At 40.0% G+C, this 27,604-nt stretch overlaps 1 pseudogene; it reads right to left on the reverse strand.

Annotated features, from left to right (window-relative positions):
- Positions 1-16,957: 16,957 nt before the first annotated feature.
- Positions 16,958-20,163, reverse strand: LOC149299852 (uncharacterized; annotated as a pseudogene).
- Between the last annotated feature and the right edge of the window lie 7,441 nt (positions 20,164-27,604).

Below are 27,604 nucleotides of genomic sequence, written 5' to 3' on the forward strand. Positions count from 1 at the left end.
CCACAGGGGTCAGTTTTGGGTCCTATTCTTTTTAATATATTTATTAATGACCTTGTAGAGGGATTGCATAGTAAAGTATCAATCTTTGCAGACGATACTAAGCTCTGTAACGTGGTTAACACAATAGAGGACAGCGCACGATTACAAATGGATCTGCATAGGTTGGAGGCTTGGGCTGGGATGTGGCAGATGAGGTTCAACACAGATAAATGTAAGGTTATGCACATGGGGAAGAAAAATCCAGGCTGGGAATATGTATTAAATGGGAAAACACTGGGGACGACTGACATGGAAAAGGACTTAGGAGTTTTAGTTAACAGTAAATTTACCTGTAGCGACCAGTGTCAGGCAGCTGCTGCTAAGGCAAATAAAATCATGGGGTGCATCAAAAGGGGCATAGATGCCCACGACAAGGAAATAATTCTACCCCTGTACAAGTCACTAGTCAGACCACACATGGAATACTGTGTACAGTACTGGGCACCAGTGTACAAGAAAGATATAGTGGAGCTGGAGAGGGTTCAAAGACGGGCAACCAGAGTAATAAGGGGAATGGGAGGACTACAGTACCCAGAAAGATTATCAGAATTGGGGTTATTTAGTTTGGAAAAAAGACGGCTTAGGGGGGACTTAATAACTATGTATAAATATATAAGGGGACAGTACAGAGATCACTCCCAGGACCTATTTATACCCAGGACTGTATCTATAACAAGGGGACATCCTCTACGGCTGGAGGAAAGAAGGTTTCTACACCAGCACAGACGGGGGTTCTTTACAGTAAGAGCGGTGAGATTATGGAACTCTCTGCCAGAGGAAGTGGTGATGGTAAACTCAATAAAAGAGTTCAAAAGGCGCCTGGACGTGTTTCTTGAAAGCAATAATATTACAAGTTATGGATATTAGATTAATAGGGACAGAACGTTGATCCAGGGATTTATTCTGATTGCCATATTTGGAGTCGGGAAGGAATTTTCCCCCTGGTATGGGGCAATTGGCATCTGCTTCATAAGGGTTTTTTGCCTTCCTCTGGATCAACACAGTAGGGACACAATATGTATATAGGTTGAACTTGATGGACTTTGGTCTTTTTTCAACCTTATGAACTATGTTACTATGTTACACAATTTGTGTATTTACATTAATTCAGATTATCCAGATCAGAATCAATTGATCCACTGTATAAAAAGTACCATGAGTAAGATTACATGGCAATCAAATTAATATAAATACCCATTAGTTGGTAGCATACTTAAGACATTTTTTTCCTGGATGCTAGGCAGCTCATCTCACAATAGATCAGCATGCTACCACTTTGTCATGCTTTGTCATCCATTTCCCATAAATGGTTAGCACAGAAAGGGTTAAAGAGGCAGCCATGTCTTCCTTTTCACCAGGCATTTGCGAACAAACTTTTAGAACTTTCAGTACCGTAGAAACATAATTTCCTAATAATCAGGGCCCTTGTGTTGGCCCAGAGTTTGCATGGCCCAGAGTTTGCATGGCCCAGAATTTGCATGGCCCAGAGCTGGAAGAATTTGTGGGGCTCCTTCTTCATTATGAAGGATTGAGAAGTGAAGTGAATATGCCATCATATCGCAACACTCTGCTTTACCCAGACCAGGAAATACTATATCTATATATAACTACACATTATGCAGGACCAGCCATGCTCTTTATGGGGGTTGTCCCTTCATAATATAAAGTGAAACCTTTAACCACCACTCTCCTGCAAACTCTATCCCTTTAGTGAATAGATCACCCTTAACTGTTTGGAATGCTCAGCGATATGCTTCTATCCCAGCATTTAGGATGCCTTTTGAGTTAATCCCTAATCCTGCACCTATCATGCTTTACCCAAGGTAGATTTCTGGACAGTGCTTGGCTGATAAAATGGGGAAGCACTAGCAGTATTGTAAAGTTTTTCATAAATTTAACACAGCTATAACCTTTGTACCTGTGGTCTCCCTCAACACGATGAATAGTTGAAAAGTAGTTATAATGCTATTTATCAATTCACTTTTTTCTCCTTAAAAATCTGATATGATAAAATTTACAAAAAAAAGCATGGATTGCAACATTGTACTTTATTTGAATGCTATATAGCACAATAGACTGTATTATACATTGTAACGATAATGAAAGAATGGTTTGTGTGCATATACAGTCAAGGCCATTACTAGACACCACAGGGCCCTGGTGCGAATATTGCTCTGGGGCTCCCAGACTTTACTAAGCAACATGTCCCACAGTGCCAGCTTTGCCCCAAAACACCTTGTGAGTGACACCCTTGCCTCAAACAGCTGTCTGTGACATCTTTGTCCCCAGACAGCTTGTCTGTGCCATCTTTCCCTTAAACAAGTTGCTTCAGAGCCCCCAAACAGCCCGTTTGTGCCATCTTTGTCCCCAAACAAGTTGTCAGTGCAACCAAAAGACTTGTTTGCCCCATCTTTGCCACAAAAGAGTTTGACAGTCCCCCAAACAGCCTGCCTGTACCATCTTTGCAACCAAACAGCTTGTCAGGGCTCCAAGCAGTTTTCCTGTGTCACCTTTATTCTCAAACAGATTTTCTGTCATCATTAACCCAAGCAGCTTATCAGTGCCCCCAAACATCTTGTTTGTGTAATTTTTGTCCCCAAACTGGTTGTTAGTGCAGCCAAACAGCTTTCCTGTGCCATCTTTAGATATATAGAAGGTGATGGCAGATAAGAACTGGCCCATCATGGGGACAAACAGATTATCAGTGCCCCTAGCCTGCCTATGCCATCTTTTCCACCAAACTACTTACCTGTGCCCATGCCCATATCACTTACCCACAGGAGTGGTGTGTCTCTCTTCCTCCGTGCTGTGTGGAGACTGATCAAGCTTGTACATAACGGATGTGAAGTCAGTTCCTTAACACTGGATCAGTCAGACACAGCGTGTGGGTAGAAAATGTGAGATCATTTGATCAGATGACCTCTACACTCTCTGTGCTGCTAGCTGCAGGTATTACCCGCACCCAGCAGCTTTAAAGGGGTGGACAAGTGGTTTCAGGGGGTCGCCTGGGCCCCTAGAGTAGCAGGCCTGGTTGCTATTGCAACTCTTTGACCATGATTGTTATGCCCCTGTATACAGTACATATAATTTAGATCTACATTGTGCCTGTCAATTTAATGAACTATGGTCCCATATGCTATGTAGCCCATCAGCTGCTGTAATTGTGGATGGGTGTCTCACAATACCAATTGGTTCAAACATGCAAGAGATAGTGGTTTTCCATATGACAACAATATCACTTTGCATAGATGTATTTACTTTTGTCACCATAAGCAATTGTATATAGTATATATATTTAAAGAAAATCATTTGCTGATGGAAACCAATTATAGTAATTTAGATCACACTGTTACGCATTAAAGTTTCATAAGTGCAATCTTCGGCAAATTGAAATTTCTGGAATCTAGTACCTTACTGTAGTGTCAGTGCAACTACAAAATGCTTGACAGGTGAATGTGGTTGATTGATATTTATTGACAATGGCAGGTAACTGTATTATAGACACGCACTGAATCAATCAAGCTTTTGACACTATGCATTATTTTTTAACATCAGTCACCATCAATTCATTTGGTTCTAGTGACAGACCTTGGGAGCACAGGGTAACATATGCTGCAGGGACTCACTTATCAGTGTTAAAATCAATTGACACATGCATTCAGCTTGTTATCATATGACTGGTTTATGCTTACATTTTTAAGAAAGGAATGCTGTGAAAAACAGCTTTGTAAATGGATTCTATGTGCATATAGGAGCTTACAGTATGGTACTATGTACACGTCAGTCTTGTTAGAACCATAAATCTCTATAGAAAGGCAGAGCTATACACTTGATGTAAGAAGATGCAATCATATATATGTAGTTATATGTATATGTAGCTTGCACATGCAGCTAGGTAGGCAAACATAGGTTTATGGTTAATGCTATAAATACACTATAAAACTTAACCCCTTGATGACAATTGCCGGTCCGGGCACGTCACCGAAAATCGTGACGATTATGACAATTGACGTGCCAGGACCGGCACGTCTTTAAACGGGTGAAAAAATCGATCCGTGATCGATTTTTTCACTAAAACGGTGTTGCTCTAATGCCTCGACATCGAGGCATTGAGCAACACCAAAAAAAACATTCCCGGCCCCCCCCGATCGCTCCTAGGAGCAAATAAAAAAACATGTTTGAAAGACTGCACGTCTTTCAAACATGGCGGCGCCCGCCGCCGAAAAACGGGTTTAGGAAGCGATCGCGAGTCGCTTCCTTTGCTTAGCTGGTGTTGCTAAGATGCCTCAGTATCGAGGCATCTTTGCAACACCTGTTTAGCAAAGGAAGCGACTCGCGATCGCTTCCTAAATGCTCAACTTACCTTCCCGGTGCCGGCGTCTTCGAAACACATGCCGGGGGCGGAGCCTGCTGTCATCATCGGGGGGGGGGTGTTGCTGGATGTCATGGACATCCAGTGAATAACACCCCTAGTGGTCAGATCACTCATAAGAGTGATCATGATTTGATAAATCAAAGGCAATGTTTTCTAAACATTGCCTTTGATCAGTATTGGATCTGCCTCCCTCCTTCACTTGCTTCTAGTGAGGGAGAGAGACAGATCAGTGTGTTTTTAGGTATTCTCAATAATATATATATATATTGATCCAAAGGCTCTTATAAGAGCCACCCATTTAATATTAACCCCTTCATTGCCATTGATCACTGCATAAACAGTGATCTTGCATAGTGGCAATTGTTTTTGGGGTTCTTTTTTTTTACATTTTTTTTTACTTTTTTTTTTTTTGTACTTTTTTTTTAGGGTTTTTTTAATTTTTTTTATTAGAGCCATTAACCCTTTCCTTCCCCACTATTTTTGCTGCAATTGTTGCCATGCAGCGGTATACGGCTGAGGAGGCATGTTCCAAATTTGGCCCTTTTGCCCCCAAACAATCTGACAAACCCATGCATGTGGGGTATCAATGTACTCAGGAGATGTTGCTGAACACATATCGGGGTGTTGTGTGACAGCAACAACATACCAGGAGCTGTAATTTTACACCTGAAGTACAAAGTATGTTTAAAAAACAGCAAAAACAATTACTATCACAAACTTTGACAAGGGTTGGTGGTAGGATTAGTGCATGGAAAGGGTTAAACTATCAGCATCTAAAATACCCTGGGGTGTCTAGTTTTCAAAAATATATGGTTTGGTGGGGTAAATTTAATTTGCTGGCTTCAAAGATGCCCCAAATACCACATGGAGACAGAATTACCAGATTCAGAGAAAAATGGTTTTGAAATAGCAAAACGCTACTTGTACTTATTGCCCCATAACGTGTAGAAGAAAGCAAAAAAACATAAAAACATTGGGTATTTCTAAACTCGGGACAAATAGTAGAATCTATTTAGCAGGTTTTTTCAGTAGTTTTTTATGATGAATAAAAGATTTTTCAAATAAAAGTGAGAAATTTTTTTTTTTTTCAATTTTTCGTCATATTTTATTATTTTTATTATAGAAAATTACATCATATATAAAAAATTATGGTGTCTGAAGAAAGCCCTTCTTGTCCTGAAAAAAACAATATATAACTTGTGTGGGTTTAGTAAATGGGTTAAGAGAAAATTACAGCTAAACACAAACACCGCAGAAACGATAAAACAGCCATTGTCACGAAGGGTACAAAAAATAGAATCAGCCTTTGTCACGAAGGGGTTAAACAAGTGTTGCACTTTTTTTTTTTACTGCTGGTGCAGCTGCTTTTGTGCCGCCATCACCCTCATTTTCAGCCTGGCTGAAGATACAACTTCTAACAGTGGGAGTCAGCAGTGGTTCTCATAGAGTGAGACAGTCCTGTGCACTGAAAATCATTGTGGTTTTGAAGCAGTTTTAAGCTGTTTAGGTGCTCTAAGGCGAGTGCAGTGGGTGGAGGTTGGTGTTTGTTATATGGTAAAAGGGGATAGGATGTAGAAGTGGCATGTTGCTAGATCTCCAAAAGATCCGCTTTCGGTATATTTTCATTCTCATACTCTCTTCCGTTTCTCCCTTTAATCCCCCCTTTCATTATATCTCATCTTTTTATTTATTTAATCTCTTCCATTTTTTCTCTCTCTTTTCCCCCTATCTTCCCCACTCCTCATTATCTATCCCTTTTTTATTATCACTGCTACTTCCTTTTATCTTTTCTGTATCTCTCCTATTTGTCCCCATATCTCCATATCTCTACTCCTATTCATTTGGTGTCTTTTCCCCATTTTTTCCTTGCCTCTCCCACAGTAACTTACATACGCAGTGGCACACATTTTCACACACACTATTACAGACTTACACAATCACGCCAACAAACATGCACCCATACTCACTAACATGCACTTATATTAACACATCCATGGTCAGACATATTTACAAATCCATGCGCACCAACACACACACATACATGCTCATATACACACATACATATTCATACACAAACACATGCACATACATGCTCAAACACAAAAATACATACATACATACCAGGAACAGATCGTGGGGATGCGGTGAGTGGCACCCAGGCAGACCACCCTCTCCTATGAAGGCCAGCATTAGTTTGGGGCCGTTAGAGGGAGATCAAGGAATTCCCAGCTGGCCCATAGCCCCTAATAGAGACTCTGGGGCTAAAATATGAGTATCCAGAGTATCCATTCAGGGTTATGAAGTTGAGAATTGGGGCTTCTGCCCCAGTAGCCCCCCTAGCGACACTTCTGAGAGGGACTATGTGACTTGATGAAAGGAAAGACAAGCTGGAGGTTGGTATAGATCAGAGCTACACATGTTCAGTCTTTGAGGACAGCAAACAGGCCACAGTTGTTGGATATCCCAGTTTAAGGACAGAGATCTAAATTAAAAATGTACTAAACTACATACCTTAAAGAATGGATTCAAAGGAATGCCTGGCCTGTTTGCAAGCTTCAAGGATATATTAATTGACTTTGCTGTATTGATTTTTTTAAATTAGTTTTTGGTCATGCATTAATTTACTTGTCAGTTCGTAGTATTGTGTGGGCCACATGTATAATATATAGAATTATTTGTTGTTGAGGATAGCCATGTTAGTTCATTGGTATAGGACAGAAACTAGATTAGATATGGATTTAGGATTCCTGGCTACAACCTTAAGTAAGATTTCCCATGTTTATTAATAGCTCACTGTCATAACTGGGGACATTTTTCTGTCTTGGTGTCTATTATTACATGCTTTCCTTTTTGAATGTGTGTGTGCTTGGCTGGTTGACTTCACACAACACTATGTGACCCTGCATTAGTACCATGGGAGCTTGCAGACACAGTGTGTGCAAGGTAATAGTGCATAGAGGTGAGTTAGCATGTGTTGTTAGAGTGTGTGGTTAGTGTATGGTGCCAAAGTGTGTGTGAATGTTAGACTATGGTGTTAGAGGCTGTTAACAAAAGGTGTTAGTGTGAGCGGGTGTTTGTTAGCATGTGGTGTCATTAAATGTTAGCGTAAGTCTGCGTGTTAATGTATGGCTTTAGTGTGTGTGGGTGTTAGAGCGAGTTTTGCATGTGTTTGCGATACTTGCAGGGAGGGAGACGCCAAATAAATCCTGCACCCATGCGCCAGTAACCCTAGGCTTAACCCTGCCTCCACCTAATCGTTTGTTATAGCAACATTGGATTTTAACAGTAAAGCACCAGCATAACAATAAGGTAAATACCTCCAAAGGGAAGCTTACCCAGTGCCCAATTAACAAGAGGGGTCCTCATATTATTCCTTTTAGCTGGTTATGGACTGAATGCTGCCATTTGATGCCACCACTTAATGCATGATACTAACCAACAGTAGATTGCAGAGAACACATTACATCAACTATGCTATCTACTATCCCTAATATTTTATTTGTTCCCAAATGATTTTGCATTTATACCTTTTTAGTTATCATATCATGATGATTGTAATCATGTTGTTTATTAGTAAAGCAAATCAAAATTTGGATTCTAATTTTTCATGCTTATACTAACTATATAACATTTCTCAGAAAATATTTTATGCTTAGCACCTGCAATTTTCTCCCTTTGCAACCTTCTTAACCATTTCGGTACCAGAGGTATAAGTTACAAAACGCAGCAAACTTTTTTTTAATTATGAGCTCTCAGCGTCTCTTCTCTTTTTTCACCCCCATATACATCATATAGCTAGGCTTACCCACCGCATATTAGATCAGCTGTTGTATTAAGTGAGCATGTAGAATCCATTGGGAGATTGTTAAATGGAGCCAATGATCTATAGAACTTAGTAGTGAATCTGAGCATCAATCAGAGATGCAGGGCCTCCCTGGCATTAAGATTATCCCGATTCCCCTTCCATCAGTTACAGCTTTCTTAGCTTTATTTTCCTAATTACTGCCAAGGCCAAGAAATAAAAGAACATTTGGATGAAGGCATATGACAGAAACCATGGAACAAGCAGGGACAAATATTTTATTACAGTTATTACTGCCAGATGATGTGTTATTAAAAACAACACATAATTTATGCAGTTTTTTGTCACTGGCAAGATTATTTTTGGTAACGGAGACAATTTGAACTGAATTGCCCTCTGGGCTGCTCTGATTTTGGGTCTCTCTGTGAGGCTTTTTTGTATGTTTACTTCTAGTTCTTCAGCAACCAGGTTGTTTACAGTAATAAGGATTTTAAACAGCATTTACAAGGTGACTGTATCCTTTTTGTGTCCCTTTTATAGAATAAACAATTCACAGAGAGTATGTTATATGCCAAATATGCTCTGCCTTGTTACGGGGCCACATAGCTGGATTTACACCCCCTTTCATGTTGTCATCCCTCCCCTGACCACAACAAAGAAGAGATTATGGTAAGTAGATATTGATGTGTTCCACGCCAACACTGAAGATGTTAATTACACACTCACATGGAGTTGCACTGCAGCATTTAAAAGGTCAGCTACACACTGGATGTTTTGCACTCCAACACTAGAGAGTATTTGCTTAGGTATAATGCATTTGTTACATTGCACTGCGTACAGACGGAAGGCCACCAGCTCCTTGCATTTACTTTAAATGTAACAGCGCTAGAACACTGTTACATTGTATTCTTCAGTGAGAAGCCAAAAAATTCAGCTACTGCTGTCAGTCAGAATACAGCCTTCTCCCCGCAGAAAATAACAGCTCTATAGAGCAAATTAGGGTATCCTACTGTCTGGATCTTAAAAAAACAAAAGCATAAACTAAAAAAAAAAAAACAGTTAAGCCAGTCAAATACTGGCCTCTTAACCCATGAATGCGGTTGACATGCAAATACTAATGCATGACAGACAAAATATCACTCTTGCTTAACGATATATATATATTGTGACAAACCCTATAGCATGAGGGCCATACATGTCACTTTTAGGGGTCCTAAGCACAGTCCTCTAGGGCAATCAGAGTCAGGAACAGCAGCTTTAAACAAAACAGCGCTTTATTTTAACCACTTAAACCCCAAAAACCAAATCATAAAAAGAAAACCTAGCTCCCAATTGGAGCCCTCTCTAACTTAACTATGCTGGTCTAAACTGACCAGCCTAATCACCCACTACCTCAACCTCCCAACCAGACCCAGCTACGCCAGGCTCTGGAAAACCTCCCCCAGACAGCACACAAAATGTCCAGGCAGGTATTGCCTCACTTGGCTCAGGGATAGTCTTCTTCAGGGCCTCTCCTTGCCCTGGGAGCACAGGGAACTTCCTCTTCCCCCAACAGTCTCCCTGAGTATCAGGCTCCAGGGGTTTTTAATGCCCAGCACCTGTGCCTGACGCCGGCCTCATAGAAATCCCGGACCGGATCCTGCAGATTTCTTGCCTCCTGGAAAACCCGGCATGGAGTTTCCACAGAATGGGGGAATGGAGCATTGGCCCACCCTGCTCTCCAATTGCTCCACCCCAGGGACCCATATGTATAATCTGCATAGCAGCTGTACTCAGATGCCATGCTAATCATCTCCCTGGGGTTCACACGGTCACAATATATATATTGACTTTATAGATAACTGCTGTTTTGGAATGTTATACCATCATGGAATCAACAATTAATTTTGTTGTTTTTTTATTTTGGTGCAAGAACCCAACACATATTCATACATAAGCTTTACGTCTTTCTATGGCTTGTTTGTGTACTTTTCCATTTATAGATCTACTTTCTGGAGTGACAGGTTCATCCTGGAAATTGTTGACACAATCATTTATGCAATGCTGCAGTTTTTTTTTGGTTTTTTTTTTTGCATATTTTATTGTTGTTCTCAGATCTGTGACTCCTCTATAGATCTCCCCCAATATCTCTCTGGACTGCTGACAGGATATGGTAGACATTATTTCAGCCACATGTATTGACACCGACTTATGTAGTTTGCATATCTAAAAGATTCCAGAACTTCATGTCATGACTATTCAGGATCTTCTGATTGGCAAATTGTCATACTTAGGAGTTAATTTGCACCAGTGGCTGTATTTAAGGGTCTATCTGTACAGACAAGGTGTCTCTTGATGCCATGGGAAGAGCCAAGCAGCTCAGCCAAGACCTCAGAAAAGAAGACTGTGGACTTTGTGAACAATTTCCAAACAACTGCATGCACCACAATTGTATGCAAATACAAATAGCGTGGGGCCACACTGACATATGCAGTTTGCATATCTAAAACTTAGTTACAAGCATTGGCCAAACAATGTTTATTTATCAGAACAAAATTGATATAGCCATTTTCATAGATAATTCAGGGAATTGTGAGACTCAAAAGGAAGTTCAATTAAAAAAAAAAAAGGTGATGAGCATACCTGGGAACTTCTTCACTCCGGCTACCCAGAGCCTTCCCTTGCGGGATGTGGCAAGGATGTCGATGGGCGGTCCTACGCCATCGGTGGGCAGTCCCGTGATGTCAGTAGGAGTTCCCGCTGACTTCGGGGGCGTTTCCGCTGATGTCAGCAAGAAACATCCCCATTTAAAGGGCAAATGGGCGGGGAACGGGGTGTGTCAGGACCCCAAATTTTAATTTTTTTTCTTTTTTCTTTCTTTTATTTAAAATTGTTTTGCTCCTCTACAAAAGCTAATAAAAAACCTGCTAGCAACAGAAAAGGTTCTGGAGTGGCCCTCACAGTCTCCTGACCATGATATCATCGAGCCGCTCTGGGCACTCTATACAACCGGCAAGTATTTGGGGCCTTATAGACACCTATTACAAAAGACTGAACTGATGTTAAAGGAGGAAATACACAGTATTAAAAAGTACTGGTATGCAGACTTTTGAACAGGGGTCATTCATTTTATTCTTTGTTGCCATGTCTTGTTTTATGATTGGGCCATTCTGTTATAACCTACAGTTGAATAGGAATCCCATAAGAAATGAAAGAAATGTGTTTTGCTTGCTCACACATGTTTTCTTTTAAAATGGTACATATAATACAAATTCTCCAAATTCTCCATTATGCAAACTTTTGATCACAACTGTAGGTATATATGTATAAAGTGGATATGGAGGCAAAAGGTGATAATTGTTAACCTTATTTGCATGTGCCTACTAAGAATCCCTTGTGGTTGTGGCAGCACCATGAGATTTCTGAGGGAAAAACAAGCCTTCTGGCTTGTCTGGTGTCTGTAAATGAGTGTTTAATAATGCTTCTACTACCCCCTTAATTTTAAGTGGAAGGGTTTTCCATCACCTTTACCCTCCATAACTTATGTAATAGTATATAGATATATATATATATATATATATATATATATATATATATATATACACAGATACACATATAGAATTTGTAGGAATCATTTAACACAAATATTCTTGTTTTTGTGGTTTTAAACTAAATCCCAGCTGTTTCTCTATCCAATTTAGATACACTGATGCTGTTTATTACGATAGGAGTCTTCTACAAAGGATACCCTCCTGAGGCCTTATTATGACAGTATTATTACTTGAACAGCTCTGTACAATATAAGTAATCCCTTTAAAAGTATTCAGTTGCTCACATTAGACAGAGATTTGTTACAAATTTAAAATAAACTCTAATTTAACTAGATGATGATGTTCTACCTGCATTTACAATAGATTGCCATTACTAATATTAACTAACCTCTAAAACCCTAAGACTGATACTTTCATAGTTATGTACGACTTGTTGGTTTTTTTTGTTTGTTTTTTAAAGATTACCAATATATCCATTATTTAGAATTCTAGTTTTCTGCCATCGGATAAGGTAATAACATGAGCTCTCTTGGATTCTAATTGCCACCTCGGCTATTTCAACTATGAATTCTACATGCTACAGGTTAGTCTGACAAATGCTTCCCAGCAGTCTGTATAATTAATACATTGGATTCAAAGTGTTTGAAGGTCCTTACTGTTACGTACCGTTGGGCAGCATGTGCCACACTAACCGGCATCATTCATAGGTGGTAGGTTCTAAAGGGCTGAGGTAGCAATTGTAATCTTGATTCACTGTAAAGGCTAAAGAGCAAAAGAATATATTTTGAATAGGTAGTTAAAAATGTCCTGTTTAGATTTACCATGATAACTATGGTTAGTATCTAGTAGAAATATTCAGACTAATACAAGTTTTAGTAGTCAGAACAACAGAGTTAGTGTCATTGATCTCAGCTCAATAATCCATCATATTTAGATTTTCATCCGTACAATCAAAAAGGTCCATTTTCACCAAAAAAGTCTTCTAAGATGGAAAATAAATATGTGAAGTACACTAATAAAGCCTGGCGCATTGTAACTGAATGTGTTTCAGGATACACAGGGATTTCATGAAAAATGTGCTATTTTATGGTAGATAGAAAAGAAATAATGGAACAGTACCCAATCAATTTTTTGTTCTATATTGTTTCAAAATTGCTTGTCCCACAGGTTCTCAATTGAAGACAAAATCTAGGTTATATGGGTCACAAGAGAGATATTGAAGATATATAAGTTAAGGAAACCTGTATACACAGAAGAAAATGAAAACACTGTAGTACGTAATTGACTTAATAATCATTTTTTATCTTCTTTTGGTTATGTTCCATTTGTTATTACTCTGCAGGGAATACACTGACTGGCGATGTCTGCAGAATATATATCACTCCCTTTTAAGTTTTAGATTAACTGAAAATTACCATCACATTTTTTTTCTCTTGGCATTAACACCAGAAACAAAGAAACAGCATACATTGAAAATGCGTTTGCATTGTAACGTGGAGACACTTAAATATATAATTTCTATATTCCCTAATTTGGTTGTTATTGTTTTATGCCAGGACGTTATTCCCCATTTAATTATTGTCATCAAACACAAAAAATGCAACTGTAGAACTTTTGCTGATGGCAATATCTAAGAACAAAATTATAGATAATAGTATATAGCTGTATATACTTCTGTATACTACCCACAGCGCGTTAATATGCTCCTGTCTTCCAGGGTAAGCAACAAAAACAAACCATAGGTCTGAACCTTTTACAAACATGTCATTTTGACTGTTTTGTAATAAAAATAGTAATAAAAATACAGATACAAGCATGTTTATGAAGTAGACTATACATATGGACAATGCAATGATGCAATCATCATATTTTCCATTTACAGCCTTTTGAAATGGAGAAAGGCTTTCAATAGCACGGGTTCGTATAATGCATGCTTATTGAACCAGTGTATCAAAAGACATTCAGAAGATTAATACACAAGGGATTTGTACACAATAAGGCACAGCATGGACGGACAGGTAGTCATGAAATAGAGGGTGGAATTTGTTTATGAAGAACTCAATTAGTTTACAAGCTAAGCATATTGTTGGAACATGAACAGAGGATCATATCTAGTGTGGTTTTGGATCTTAGAAACAAGAGCTTGTTTAATTGACACCTTTTGATAAAGCAATGGAATGACAGGTTTAAAGGCAGAATTGATGCTCAGTCATGTTTGACATATGGCTTTGTGCCATGTGATTAGTGTAAGTAAAGATCAATGGCTATGTTATTAGAACTATAACACAAAAAACATCTGCTAAAATCTGTAAGCTGAGAACCTGATGCCTATATAGGATCACACAGAAACCACAGCATTGTAAGAGCTGTAAATAAAAACAAGCCACCTCCGCTCATATGTGTTTTGCTGCAGTTAATACCACAATTCTTGTGTTTAATATTTGTGGCATATATACTGTATTTTTTCCACATTTGCTGTGGAATATTTTTCTAGTCTGTAAAATCTTCAGCCTATTCATTTGACAAAATAGCAGCCCTTTTACCCCGTTGAGGTGTTTTTTGTTTTTTTTTAAATGTGCCATTGCAAGCTTCTCCAGTAAATCGGCCATTTTTTTTTAAAGTCCCTAGGCAATTAACATGTAAGTGTAATAGGTTTGCTTGACTTTGCAAATCTAAATTGGGTTAAAATGGCTCTTAAAGTTATTTTATATTGTTACGCAGCAATACTGAACAGCCGAGAGTGCCGTGCAGATGTCTCTCAGACCCAACAAATGTCATTGAGCACCTATTGAGAGTTTCCACAAACTTTTTGGATTCAAAAAGCAAATTTACAAGGGTAAATGGTTTTATTGGTCTAAATAGTGCATTGCATTGTCTGTGAATGCAGCAGTGCCTGTTTGTAAATAATGTGTGATAGGATATGGAAAAAGAAACCTGAAGCGTCTTTTTATTGTGAGGCTTTTGATCTCTTTAAACGTGATGTAATTGTCGCTTTAAGAATTGTCTGTCTCCCCCAATACCTTGTTACATTCTTTTTACATTCTTGTTGCAGTTAATTATATCTCTGATACGTCCTTGTTACTATATATCTTCATCCCCCAATGAAACACTGTGTGTGTTAGCCTTTCATAGACTTTCTTATCAAAAAAGCATTTTCTTGTTATTATTTACACTACGTGGATTTAAACAATGTATTCGCAGACAAAGTTGCCCCTTATGCCCAGTGGAAAAGAAAACCACTGCAAGCGCCTCCATTTTGAGAGATGTTCCCACCGGGCTATGTCTGAGGAGATGCAGGTGAAGATAGAAGGCAGAAGGTAGAAAATGATGAAGAAGAAGAAGAAGAAGCAAAAGTGGCCAGTTGAGACGGTAGGGAAATATTTAGAGAGCATGAGAGAGATAGTTAACAAGAATGAGTGTGACAGAGTATGAGTGAATGTGGACCCACAGATTTCAGACAAAAATTCAGAGCTTTATGCTGTTTTCGTCAGATTCTTGTGTGGTCTGGCCTCATTTTCAATGTTTCATACAAATCTCTGAATTTACCAAAATTCTGTAAATTTGCAATTCATACAAATCTGAATGCAATCTCTGCATCCAGTTCATCCCAAAGGTGTTCGATGGGATTGAGGTCGGGCTCTGTGTGACCAGTCAAGTTCTGGGGAGCCAGCTAATTGGAGTAAAGAGTTAGAAAACCTGGAGTCCAATCAATGAATGATTGAAGGTTTGTTTTAGAGCTACTTTGACATAAAACATTTTGAGTTTGCTATCCTTTAGAAGCATCCTCACAAACCATGTGTGAACCATGCCTACAATGAAGAACTGTTGATTTGCATAAAGCTAGAAAGGCTTATAAAGTGATATCAAAGATCAGTCCACAGTTAGACACAGTTAGTGGCTACTGTCACGAACGCACTCTACTCCAAGCGTGCGCGTGACTTGGTTCTGGTGGTAAAAGGGTTAAAATTCACTATCTGTCTGCCCTAGACCGAAAATAGTGATAAAAATACAAATATCCACCCTTAATACCACCCGCGATTAACTATAATGATATAACAAATATCAAAATAACGCTGCCACCACCAAGACAATTTAGAAATGGGGTGCCTTGGTACCCCAAACGAATCAGACTAAAAAAACCCACACAGTATATTTTAACACAATAATTATGTGATTTAAAATTACCAATAGAACGGTCTCTTCAGGTAACGCGAGTCTTTACCAGACAAAGGCAGAACTTAATAAAGGAATATTTATTATGAATAAAAAAATCACAGTGCATACACAAAAAGATGATAAACAGATTATTTACACCAAACAGATAAAATAAAAAGGAGAAAATTACAGAAAACCTAACTACTCACTGAATGGTCAAGTAACAGTTTTTCTGTCCGTAGGGCTCCGGCAAGGAAAGATGGCGACTTACTCAAAATTAGATCTTGGCCCCTAGTAAGCACACTGACCAATCTTCTTTCACTAACTTTATACTCTTTCCCAGTTCATCTCGAGTTTCCAAGCCGGCCCAGAGGTGGTATAAGCAGAGGGAAGGTGTACCATAAGTGACCTCCCCCTTGAGTAGTGGAAACATATCCGTCAAAATAACTTATTTTCATTTTATCGTCCCTCCTGTGCTCGCCACAGCCATAATTCATGCATTTATGAATTTCCTGTAAATTGTGAAGTCCATAGATATGTCACACTTGCTACATATGACTGACCATCATAGACTTCACAATTCCTTCCAAACCGTTTACGTTGCGCTGTCATGTTTGTACTCTTTTTGTAGGCTGCGCTTTCCCCGTTCTAGGTATGCACACAAGGAGGTATGATAATGAATATATGAGTTATTATTGATATGTGTTGGATATGACCTGGATATGAGATGGTTTTCCTGACTGCTAGTGGTCACTTAGCATATCAAAGAATCCAGTATTATGAGGGGGAAACAGGCATATGGTCGTCTACATTTGAACCTAGACAAAACGGCAGCTCCACTGCAGGACCTAACACCCTGTAGAAGGCCCCGGTTGGAGTCCGAGCTTCAAAGGACACATTTATCTCACAAGACCTTTTGGCACCACATGACTGTACAATCAAATTAACCCCTCTCATACTGAAATTGGCCATACCATCTCTACCAAGTAGCAAGTCCATGTATGCACTGCACAAGTTGGTGTGACACCTCCCCCAAATAAGATGGTGGCCCAGAGATTAAGCCACAAGCTTATCTCTGCGCCTACCTACTCTTTCCCTGGGTAACAGTTTCCGGCTAAGATAAAGTATTTCTTTGGGAAAACCCACCCTACAGAAGGTACTTTTCAAAGCATCGGCTACGTTGTCTGCTCTGTTACAGGAAAAGGCCATGGTCTCAGGGTACCCAGGGGCATAGTCCATCCCCTTAGTAACAGATTGGTTCTCCATGCGGCTCGGTATAGCTACAAGCCCCAACAAATCTACTTGATGGGTAGCTAGGGTGTCTCGCCCTGGCTTCCCAAACCATGTAGGCCCTTCGTAAGGGATAACAGAATGGTCACCAGTTTCACCCTCTCCCTTGTGTCCTGACTTCGTAGTCCCACAGAATATGGGCACAGGTGCACAAAAGCCCTCTCTTTGTCCCCTATTCTGCTGCCAGGTTACCACAGCTATGGTTGAAACATCTGTCACTCCACCTGTTCCACTCCAAGGAGGCATACATACAGTACCCTGGGAACCAGTTAATCCTGACACAGAGGAACACTCACTCACCCTCTGCCCTTCTTCACAGGGTGGCCCCCTCACATTTTCACACAGCACCTCAAACATCCCTGGTTCTGGCACCGAGTCACTCTGCCCTCCCTCCCAGTGATGCGAAAACTTCAAGTTCTCAAACGGCACCTCAAACATTCTGGGATCTGGCACAGACGGACATTCACTCGTTCTCTGCCCTTCTTCACAGTCGGGCGGTCCTCTCACACTTTCACAAAACACCTCAGACATTCCTGGTTCTGGCACAGGTTCAATCTGCCCTCCCTCCCAGTGATGCGAAACCTCCACATTCTCACACGGCACCTCAGACACCCCTGGTTCTGGCACAGATTCGCTCTGCCCTCCCTCCCAGTGATGCAAAACCTCCACATTCTCACATGGTACCTCAGACACCCCTGGTTCTGGCACAGATTCGCTCTGCCCTCCCTCCCAGTGATGCGAAACCTCCACATTCTCACACGGCACCTCAGACATCCCTGGTTCTGGCACAGATTCGCTCTGCCCTCCCTCCCAGTGATGCAAAACCTCCACATTCTCACACAGCACCTCAGACATCCCTGGTTCTGGCACAGATTCAATCTGCCCTCCCTCCCAGTGATGCGAAACCTTCACCTTCTCCCACGGCACCTCAGACACCCCTGGTTCTGGCACAGATTCGCTCTGCCCTCCCTCCCAGTGATGCAAAACCTCCACATTCTCACATGGTACCTCAGACACCCCTGGTTCTGGCACAGATTCGCTCAGCCCTCCCTCCCAGTGATGCGAAACCTCCACATTCTCACACGGCACCTCAGACATCCCTGGTTCTGGCACAGATTCGCTCTGCCCTCCCTCCCAGTGATGCAAAACCTCCACATTCTCACACAGCACCTCAGACATCCCTGGTTCTGGCACAGATTCAATCTGCCCTCCCTCCCAGTGATGCGAAACCTTCACCTTCTCCCACTGCACCTCAGACATTCTGGGTTCTAGTACAGGCAGACACGCACAACCTTTCTGCCCACTCTCCCCATGAGGCTGCCCTGGTACATTTTTATACACTGCCCTTTCTATGGTAGGGCCCCTAGAAGACCTGGATAAATCAAAAGTATCATCCTCCGGCATATATTTTGACAACAGCCTACCCAAATCAGTACCCAGTAACACATTAGTAGGAATGTTATCTGATACCCCACATCTCTTACACCCTTCCCTGCTCCCCAATCCAAAAATACTCGTGCCATTGGCACTGCATGACGTACTCCTCCAATTCCCCGCACTGTTAAGGTCTTGCCAGGAATAAAGTCCTCAGAGCTCACTAGCTCTGGACGCACAAGAGTCACTTCTGCCCCCGTGTCTCTGAGCCCCACAGTTACCTTGTTTCCCACAGTGACAGGTTGCATATTCACATTGGGGGTGTTCTCAGAGCTGCAGACGAACAACACCGAAGATGGTGATTCTGAGGGGTGACCCACTCCTGTGGATGGCGTAGGATTTCTTTTCTCCGGGCAAGTAGTGCTAATGTGCCCCACTTTATTACAAATAAAACACCTGCGGCTATCCCCATACGTAGAAATGGCACTAGCTCCCTCTCTCCCTGAGGTAGAAACTGACGCAGAAGATGGTATAGTAGACTGGGTGATGGGAAGCCGTGGTGTAGCGGTCTTCCAGCTGGATGCTCCCGTAGAAAAACCTCTGCTCCGGTCCGATTGTGCTCGGTTGGCGGTGTGGAAATCAGCCAGCTCACCCGCTTCCAATGCTGTTTTGGGCTCCCGGTCCAGCAGCCATTCTTGTACATTGGCTGGGCACAGCTGCAAAAACTGTTCCTTGATGATCAGATCTTCCAAGCTTTCTAAGGTTTTAATCTCCAGCCCTCTAATCCACTGCCGGAATGCCGTCGTCAGGTGTCCCACAACTGCAGTGTAGCTCTCTGTGGAACGCTTTTGCAAAGTCCGGAATTTCTTTCGGTACACCTCAGGGGTAAGGTTGTACCGTCTCTGCAGTGCAGCCTTAATTGCCTCATAGTCCTGGTCAGATTCGGCTGGTAGCTCTGCAAATGCTTCCAGTGCAGGACCTCTGAGACCAGGGGTGAGGTACTTTGCCCACTGGTCCTTTGGCAATTGGTACTGCCTGCAAACCTTTTCAAAACTGCGCAGAAAAACATCCAGATCCCCATCTTTGTCCAAAGTGGGAAAATTCTCTGCACGTGGTTTGGGTGCAGAAGAGTCTCTTGAAACCACACTGATAGGTGAGGCACTTAACCTCTCCAACTCTGCCAGTTTTAGTTCATGCTCTCTTGCCGCCTGGCGCTCTGCAGTCTCTCTCCCAGCCTGGCGCTCTGCAGCTTCCCTCTCTCTCTCAGCCTGGCGCTCTGCAGCTTCCCTCTCTTGATATTTAAGGATAAGCTGCAGCCTGAGGTTTGCATCTGTTGAGTCCACGTATTTGAAAACAGTTTGTAGATAAGAGTCCAAGGGATCTCCAGATCTTGGCACGTCACCGACATCAGCTGCAGGTATCTCCCGCGTGACCATGCCTCCCTCAGAAGTGTTTGCAGCATCACTTTGCGCTGCTTGTTGCATATCATAGTCCACAAGCGCTTGAATAAGTTCATCCTTTGATTTTCCCCGGATGGGAATACATTGTTCACGGCAACGTTGCTCCAGAGCACTCTTGGATTGTGTTTGGTATTCCATTTATCACGCCGGCCCAAACGAATGATAGCAAAAGAAAAGAAAACAAAGAGGGGGGGGGGGACTGTTGAGGTGTAAATATACTAAGTATGCACTGAGTTCAGCCTTTGGAAATTGAGAAACAATTTCTTTTTAGTGTCTGGATTAGCAAATCCAGCAACACTGAAATCTGGTACCGAAAAAGATGGAAAAAATCTTTAACTATCCCACCGCTGTGCCACCAATTTGTCACGAACGCACTCTACTCCAAGCGTGCGCGTGACTTGGTTCTGGTGGTAAAAGGGTTAAAATTCACTATCTGTCTGCCCTAGACCGAAAATAGTGATAAAAATACAAATATCCACCCTTAATACCACCCGCGATTAACTATAATGATATAACAAATATCAAAATAACGCTGCCACCACCAAGACAATTTAGAAATGGGGTGCCTTGGTACCCCAAACGAATCAGACTAAAAAAACCCACACAGTATATTTTAACACAATAATTATGTGATTTAAAATTACCAATAGAACGGTCTCTTCAGGTAACGCGAGTCTTTACCAGACAAAGGCAGAACTTAATAAAGGAATATTTATTATGAATAAAAAAATCACAGTGCATACACAAAAAGATGATAAACAGATTATTTACACCAAACAGATAAAATAAAAAGGAGAAAATTACAGAAAACCTAACTACTCACTGAATGGTCAAGTAACAGTTTTTCTGTCCGTAGGGCTCCGGCAAGGAAAGATGGCGACTTACTCAAAATTAGATCTTGGCCCCTAGTAAGCACACTGACCAATCTTCTTTCACTAACTTTATACTCTTTCCCAGTTCATCTCGAGTTTCCAAGCCGGCCCAGAGGTGGTATAAGCAGAGGGAAGGTGTACCATAAGTGACCTCCCCCTTGAGTAGTGGAAACATATCCGTCAAAATAACTTATTTTCATTTTATCGTCCCTCCTGTGCTCGCCACAGCCATAATTCATGCATTTATGAATTTCCTGTAAATTGTGAAGTCCATAGATATGTCACACTTGCTACATATGACTGACCATCATAGACTTCACAATTCCTTCCAAACCGTTTACGTTGCGCTGTCATGTTTGTACTCTTTTTGTAGGCTGCGCTTTCCCCGTTCTAGGTATGCACACAAGGAGGTATGATAATGAATATATGAGTTATTATTGATATGTGTTGGATATGACCTGGATATGAGATGGTTTTCCTGACTGCTAGTGGTCACTTAGCATATCAAAGAATCCAGTATTATGAGGGGGAAACAGGCATATGGTCGTCTACATTTGAACCTAGACAAAACGGCAGCTCCACTGCAGGACCTAACACCCTGTAGAAGGCCCCGGTTGGAGTCCGAGCTTCAAAGGACACATTTATCTCACAAGACCTTTTGGCACCACATGACTGTACAATCAAATTAACCCCTCTCATACTGAAATTGGCCATACCATCTCTACCAAGTAGCAAGTCCATGTATGCACTACACAAGTTGGTGTGACAGCTACTCTCCCTGGAAGTAGTGACCCAGCCAAGATGACTCCAAGAGCACAATGCAGAATGCTCAATGAGGTGGCAAAGAACCCTTGAGTAATATCTAAAGGCTTGAAGGAATTATTGGAACTGGTTAACAACTCTGTGATTGAATCTACCAAACGCAAAACATTGAACAGGCATGGAGTCAATGGAAGAAACCAAGGAAGAAGCCACTGCTCTCCAAAAATATATTTCTGTGTGCCAGTCTTCCAAATAGCACATTGACACGCCACAGGACTACTGGGAAAACGTTTTGTGGACTGATGAATGGTTGAATTGTTCGTAAAAGGGGCACTGCATACCAACATGAAAACATTCCAACGGTGGAGTTTGGTGGAGGGAGCTTCATTATTTTGGGCTGCCTCGAGGCCTGGACAACTTGCCAACATCAATAGAAAAAAAATTACGAAGTTTACCAAAGTATCATACAGGATAATGTCAGGACGGCTGTCCTCCACCTGATCTACTACAGAATGGCTTAATAAAAGAAAGTTTGCCTTTTGGAGCGGCTTAGTCAGAGACCAGACCTTAACCTATTAGAGATACAGTGGAGAGAGCTGTTCACATTAAACATCTTAAGATGCAGCTTCCGCAAGCTTGTGCTTAAGGTTATTGCTGCCAAAGGATGCTCAACCAGTTGTTAAATCCATCGACTTTTTCCACCAGCACTGTGTATGTTTAATATGTGTTCAATCAAGACATGAAAGATTATCATTGTTTGTGTGTTAATAACTTAAGCACATTGTCTTTTGTCCATACTTGTGACTTAGATGTAGATCAGATCACATTTTATGAACAATTAATCCAAAATGTTTAATTTACTTTTTTTTGCCACCGTATATATTTCTAAACATAATTTTGATATCTTACAGGTTACAGACAAGGTTGAACGTTCCTGATTTTGAGTGGTTTCGACAATATTACCTTTCTGCTGACTATACACTTTGATAATACTTACTGTAATTATCCATTTGATGTTTAGATTTTGAAAAATTAAATTTTTCCTCTCCCAATTTTGTTCCAGGCAGCAATGAAAATTCCATTAAGGATAATATTCTTATCTCCTGCAGGCAAGGCTATCTTCTCTGCCATTAATTCTAATGCACTAATTTTATTCCCCAGGGAAAAATAAATCATCCCATAATGCAACTTAGGCAGCCTTGCTACGACATGAAGGAATTGTATTTCCCTTACTTTCGCTGAGAAAAGTCTCTAATTTAGAAATATTGTATAGTTAGTCCCCGTCTCATCATCTTCTGTCTTGTCTAAAACTCATAAAGCCTTCTGGTTGAATTTCTCAATCATTTATTGTTAGTGTCAAGTCTTGTTTAAAAATCATAATATATATGTGATATATTCTGGGGAGCCTAAATTGTATGTCATGCAATTTATTTGTTAAACCTTATGAATTTTCATATGTTATATTCTAGCGCAGGATTCCACTTACTGTCAAAATCTATAAGCAGTATTAGTTTCCTGTATAACTTGTTTCAAAGCTTTATTAAATTTTGATAAAAGAACACCATTAAATACCTCCCCAGCAACTGTAGTTGTACATGTGTTGTTGAACGGCTTCACCAGGATTCCCTGTCCTGAGGTTTTACACATTCAAATTAACTCAATGTACAAAGTCAGTAAAATCATTTTTATGGAAGCGAGTATCCCAAGTCAATATATTGTATAAATGGTTATTAACCATGTAACATGGAATTTGAGTATTGGTCAGCAAATCTAGTCTGCACATAGATAGAACTACCAAAACCCATTTGAATTTAATACTCAGAAAATGACTGGCTACAACCAAGCAAAATGGCCTAAAATAGAACAAAAAAACTAAAAGGAGCAGAGGATTCAAAATTAAGGTAAATGCTACCTCAATGCATCGCTGTGCGAGACATCTTGATGGCTCGTGTGGAAATCAAATTAATTAAATATGAAATGGAACTGCCATACGATGGTGGAAGTGGGGAGCTGCAACTTCTTCATAAGGTAAGTTTTTATTGCTTTTTAACATTTAAAATAATCCATATTAAAGTACTCATAAAGAAGCCTCTAATTCAGCCACCATACGTTAATAAGTTACACTTCAGCAATAAATGTTTCCACTTTCTTGCACTGCGTACGTTTCAAAATTATATACTCAAGGCTGGGAAAAAGAAAATGTATCACCCAAAAATGCTTTATCTGTACAATCAATTTAATCTTACCACCTTTGAAATGTGCCTATTAATTGAAAACTCTTTCTAATTGCCCACTAGGCTCTGGGTATTTAGGCCTTTGGGGACCTTTGATCACTGAGGTGGGAAGAGTGGTGTGAAGCTTTGCCCATTCCCAACACGTTCATGGGTAACCATGCCTTTTGGAACAGCTAGCCTTCTATAGCCTAGTCAGAGCCTCTGGGGCAGAGTATGTGGGAAGCAAACACCTGCACAGAGGAGGGTTGGCGACATTCTGCCCGGTGGCAAGTCCAGCCCAGTAATAAAATTAGCCCCAAACACATTTATACAGAACAATGAATGCACATTATGCAGTGCTGTTCAAAATGCATTATAGAGGGCATAGTTCTCAAGGGCCACAAACAAACACGTGTACGTAATTTAGCATTTTAAAATACATTTATTTTGTGGTCATTTATGAGGTTAACATTTTTTTGTACAAACATTAGCTTAATAGACAAGAGCCAAATGTTTTATGGCACCTGAAATGTAATTAACTATATTGAATTTAAATTAGATTTTCAATTGAACTTAAATGTGAACTTATCTGCTACTAGGTATTACCGCCAACCAATCCATAGCATCTATGTGCAATATCCATTAAACTTTTTTTTTTTTTAATAGCTCACAACATTTGCTTACCTTTTAGGAAAATTTTTAAATCAGGATTATGCTGAAGCAAAGCTCCAGTTAAACCACTTCCATTCACATTGTATTAAGCTGTCTAAAGTTGATCAAATGTAGTATTGTGATATTGCATAACAGGAACCTCTGGGAGGCTACACTGGGAGACAAGGATTTAAACTATTTGCTAACATAACCAAATTATTGCGATCTGCCTCCTTTACAGTGACAGAAGAGGGAAAAACAACAAACTGAAGCTTTTCAGACACTTGAGAACAAGCAATGACAAGCTCAGTTTCTCAATTTTACTTTGTGAATACAGGATCGTATAATCATGAAATGCCTGGAGCAGATGAATGTTAAAAAATGTGCTGTGTGCTTAAAACAAATCAAATTGGTTATGTTGTTTAAAGAGGGAAAAAAACTAATAAACAACAAACGTGGTAAACTTGGCTGCCATTATAATTAGTTTGGAGGTTTGAGCTTGTGATGGATGAAAAGATACAGCACTTGTAGCAGAAGGCCTTTGCCTATTGACAACTCAGCTATGGATATGGCATTTCAATCCATGTAATCTTGCCAGGCAATTTGGTTTCCATCCTGAATAAAGTTCAGAGCCCATCTGGAGTCAAGGCTGTGAAGTGTGATGATTGATGTCAGATAGCTTTTTGTCGAGTGGCCTACTGCCCACTCATTTAACAAACAATGTTCCATGAAGCTATACATAAACCAATAATGTAGATAATCACAGAGTATTAAATAGAAATCTGTAGATGAAACATAACTAAAGACATCATACAAACCCACTTTTTCACTGCTGATATATGAGCCTACTGAAACCAAGGGGAATCAAGATAGGTCGCTTATTGCATAAATGCAAGACCCCTAGCAAGGATTGCACTTTAATCCATCAGAAGAAATGTATATCACCCATTCTTGTGTTTTATCACATTTATATTACAGAAAGCACTATGTTCTGTGTGTTCATTGTTTTATAAGTATTCACAAAATCTCTCTTTTTTAAAATATTTATTTATTTGGAACATTGGGGAGAATTGTATATTTATGTATTTGTTTGGAACAATGTTCATGGATTTGCAGTAGGATGGAGAGCAGGACTTGGACTTAGCCGCTCTAGAACATTCATTTTGTCTTCCTGAGATACTACAATGATGCGACCTGTATGGGAAGATGGCAATAGGGCACATGCTACAAAATAGATTCATACTATTTTTTTTTTTAATTTCAAAATGTAATATGTAATGTTATGTACAATATGTAGTATTTTTAATGGTGGAGGTCCCTGCAGGGCTAGAACTACCTACATTCGCACTGCATACAAAAGATCTCAAAAAGATCTACTTGCATTAAAAAAGACGCTAATCTTAAAGAAGAAAAAAGGAAGCAAACTATTTTTAAGATGCCAAAATTAGTTTTCTTTTCCTGCCGGCTTACAGCTGAGCAGATGGAGCCATGTGCTGGCAAAATAGATATATATTATTTTAATTACGCTTATATATATTGCTTAACATACAGCTGCATTTCTCAGTGACAGAGATATACATATTCCAGTTGAGCAGAGGCACAAATTATACATAAGTCAATAAAAAGTTTATTCTTGCAGATATTTTACAGGAAAATAATGCGAATCCCTCTTTTCATAAATATAACATTGTTTTCACTGGTTACATGAAGTCTTGTGAATTTTCTCTAACCAAGGTTCATCTATATCTGAAATCGTGGAGTACGAATATGGAGTTAGTACATCATTTCATCACATTTTCTGAGACAAATCAACAGATTGCTCATTCATTTCCAAAAATAAACAGGATAAAATATAGGAACAGTGATCATAGAACTGAGATCATAACAGTTCAAATGTCTCAGCTATATGTGCAAAATGAGTTACAAATTAAAATATATAAATTATGCAGTAGCTCCATTATGTAAATGAGACATATTTCAGTCTAGGTATATGGGTTTTTAATAATATTTAAAGGGTGCTGCCATCAATTTTTTATCTCGAGAAGCTATTTAGTTTACAAAAATATTATGTCATTTTCTATGGTAAAGCAATTCTATGTTTTGAATAAGAAGGTATTCTTGCCTCTCACAGAAAAAAATCTTCCCTCCGAACCATCTGCTACACTCTCTGATGTGAAAAAACATACATAAAGGAGCGCTATACAGCTTTAGTGAGTAGTGTTAATATAACATATCATCAAAGGACTGTTGTGGAAGCCACACACTGCTTTGATTCGCACACATTTTATAAACCTACAGGTGGTTATTTCATCGCAATGGACAGACTGCCAGTTTAGATATTCCCCAAGTGTCCTAATTTAGGTGGGACAGTCCCACTTAGGGTTCCTCCTTCCACCCTTGGCATCTCTCTTGTTGCTGAATATGAGTGTATCACCATTGCTTACAGCACTGAGATAATTTGTATATAAACAAGCAAATGTGCTAAAAAAAAAACAAACTAGAATTAAAATAGATTATTCTTCTTCGGAATTCCTTATTCCTCTACATAAATACCCTCAATATGTCAGAAATCAAATAAAATGTCTTGGTAACAAAGGTGTTTCTTTTCCTTATTTGTACATTTGTTATAAATGTAATACCCACGAGATAGGGAAACACTTGGTTCTTTTGCTTTAATGTCAGGAAGGCTATGAAGCTCAAGCTGTGCTTGGAGCCCCCAATTAGGTCCACCAGGGCTCTCAACACTTGGTTGTCGTTTTGTGAGCGTTGCACAAAATCCCGGGTCGATAAGCGCACCAAGCAACGCTTTTAGGACCCTTCATACACTTGTTTTTGTCCTTGGTGGGGGTGCATGTTTACATTTAGGAGGACCTTACAGTAGCAATCACTGTAGCTGTGAGCTCGTAAGTCCTGTTGCTATATTCACTTTTGCTTCAAATTCATTCATTGCCCAAATCACGTTATCTGCCTAAGCAATTGTTTCTTTTTCCACCCACAATTTTTTATTTAAAAGTAAGAGAGTTTAGAAGTCCAAAAACCTAAATTAGTGTTATAATGTATCAAGTGAAATTTGCAGGTTAG

The sequence above is a fragment of the Sceloporus occidentalis genome, unplaced genomic scaffold (assembly GCF_023333645.1).
Source record: "Sceloporus occidentalis isolate IW3139 unplaced genomic scaffold, rSceOcc1.0.p SCAF_27, whole genome shotgun sequence".
Classification (NCBI taxonomy): Eukaryota; Metazoa; Chordata; class Lepidosauria; order Squamata; family Phrynosomatidae; genus Sceloporus; species Sceloporus occidentalis.